This window comes from Bison bison, unplaced genomic scaffold (genome assembly GCF_000754665.1).
Source record: "Bison bison bison isolate TAMUID 2011002044 unplaced genomic scaffold, Bison_UMD1.0 scf7180017864263, whole genome shotgun sequence".
Taxonomy (NCBI): domain Eukaryota; kingdom Metazoa; phylum Chordata; class Mammalia; order Artiodactyla; family Bovidae; genus Bison; species Bison bison.
This window is the reverse complement of record NW_011494835.1, coordinates 10,791,085-10,794,037: the sequence shown is the minus strand read 5'-3', so window position 1 is coordinate 10,794,037 and position 2,953 is coordinate 10,791,085.

The window sequence follows — 2,953 nt, the reverse complement described above, 5'->3', positions numbered from 1 at the left end:
TTTAGTTAAGCATTCAGTATTGTTAAAAAATAAACTGAGGCACATTAAATTTTTCCAGAGTTTGGGCGTACATCAATCAGAATCAGGCAGTCCCAACCAAAGGTAGTGTGTTTCACCAATAGGAGCTGAGGGACAGCTTTATAGAGAAGCAGAGCAAGGAAATTATTTGATTGGTGATAGCTTAGTCAGTTGCCTTATTTGGGAAAGCCTAGCTGGCTGTTTGTGATTGGTGGTTCTTAAGTTTCATTTACTTAGATTTGAGGGCATTGACTCTGGGTTACCTTTTGGTTTGCTTACATAGGCCATGCAGGCCTTAGAACCACCTTAGTCTGATTGCCTCTTTATTTAAACGGTATGGCTATCTTAAGGATTATTTTAAAATTATACAAGTGTAAAATAGGAAAAACAGAGGATTATTTAACTTCCCATGTTATTTCCTATAATAGTTTTGTTTTTAGCTTTATATTATATAATTTTAGTAAATAGTCTGATTTAAAAGAAAAATAGTTCTATTCCTGGTCTACCCTGCCAGAGGTTTGAATGTAAAGTTGCTATTCTGAAGTAGAGAGTTAATTTCAAACCACACCAAATAGCAGGACCCCTACTGCAATGCCACTTAAAATAGTTTATCTAAATTAACCAATAACACACCCTACTAAATAGTATGCATCTGCAAATACACATGCATAAATATTTAATATTGATGCTAGAACCAGTTAGCAATGACTATTTTTCCAAATGAAACATGATATTTAACAGAGAAGGGGGAAATATGTCAAGGTAATTTTTTCATGTACTTAATTGCAGTATTTTTAGTGTATCGATTTAAAGTAAAAACGTAAGCAAAGTTAAAATCTAAGGGAAAATGCATTTTACTGTACCCTTCAAGTTAATGTTACAGTTCACTTATACTATTATTCTGTATTTTAAAGAACTCTTAGTACATTTCAGAATTAAATGAAAAGATATGGTGGCACCAAAGAAATTAGGCAGAAGAGGTGATATTAATAAAAAATTGCAAGTAAAATCTGCCTTGGCCAGTACTGAACATTCACAGGTAACTTTTACCAAGATAAAATCGAACGTGGATCATACAGGTTTGATTTTCTCTACGATAATCCACTACTGTGTCAGTTAGCAAGTGATGACAGTGAAAACATCATTACTTTGTTACATTTAACTAATGTCCTAGAGTCCTATTGAGCATGATGTTTGGCATATCTTACTCCTTTGAGATAGATTCACTGAAATCAGAATTTGCCTGTGATTTAAGCTGGTTTGTAGACAATGCCAAAATAATCAGTTGTGAAAGGTCAAAATCCATAACAAGAAAAAAAATTGTAACTGTGTATGATAATGGATGTTTAACTAGATTTACTGTGGTTATCATTTCATAATATATGCAGATGTTGAACATTATGTTGTATACCTGAAAATAATATCCTATTATATGCCAATTATATCTCAATTTTTTTCAGAAAAAAAAAAGCCATTTAAAATAGTTTGTTTACAGCTTCTACTTCTACAAAGAAAAGTGTATATACTCTCTAAGAACTCTAACAGAAAATCAAAATTTTAGCAGCCTGAGAGTACATGAACATATGAACACACATGTGGTGGCTTAATCTCCAAACCTTCAATTAAGCAAGTTTTAAAAAGTAAGCCTAAGTATTCTACATTCAGAAATCAAAGATAAACATTGATTTGTTTATAAATCAGTGATATTGCTAGGTAGTGTGTTTTGATTATGCAGCTTCAGTCCACATATATCTCGACTGAATCCCTTCCATTAAAAAAGTAATTCATCAGATGGTCAAAATAATCACATCCTTTGAATGACAAAGAATTCTTCTACTTTTTATTTATTTTAACATCTTATAATTCCATAAACTTGCAAGTGGAAGATAAAATGCTGAAAGCTGTTTTCTTTTTTCTTTTTGTCTTTAAACTAGAATTGACTGGTATACAGAACTCCATTTTGTAGATAAAATGGCACATTTTTGCAACTTCTATTGCACTAAATATTAAACATTTGGTTTTGGAAACACTGCCAATAGCCTAATATAGTACTTTGGAAAATAAACAAAATGGTTCAGAGCAACACGGACTTCCCAGGTGGTGCTAGCAGTAAAGAACCTGCCTCCCAATGCAGTAGATATAAGAGACTTGGGTTCAGTCCTTGGGTCAGGAAGATTCCCTGGAGGAGGAAATGGCAACCCACTTCAGTATTCTTACCTGGAGAATCCCATGGACAGATTGCTTAGCAGGCTACAGAATTGGATACGACTCTGCGACTAAGCACTAGCACTCAGAGTAAAACAATCTGAAGAAGAAATATCCTGGAGTAAATGAACTATGAACATCAGGAAATGATCACGTTTCTCCCCATCTAGCTCCAAGGTGAGACTTGCTAAGTTTATGAGTCATGACCCCATGGAGGTCTTAGGTATCTCCAGACTGAAATGAGAACAAGTATAGTGCTGGAAAAAAGTCCAGTCTTACTATAGCAGAATGAAAAGATACATTTATCACAATATACATTATCAAATTCCATTAAGGCAAAGAGTTTTGAATGCTTTCTATATTAAAAAATCTATAGACATTTGTGTGTACAGCCATGATTGTAATTTAATCATATCACTGGTTGCACATAATTTTGTAAGGATGAAAAAAAAAAAAGTACAAAAGTCCTATTGTTTTGATTTAGGTCAAGCAATAAATTTATGATAACTTTTTTTTTATTTTATTTTTAAACTTTACAATATTGTATTAGTTTTGCCAAATATCGAAATGAATCCGCCACAGGTATACCCGTGTTCCCCATCCTGAACCCTCCTCCCTCCTCCCTCCCCCACCCTCCCTCTGGGTCGTCCCAGTGCACTAGCCCCAAGCATCCAGTACTGTGCATCGAACCTGGACTGGCGACTCACTTCATACATGATACTACACATGT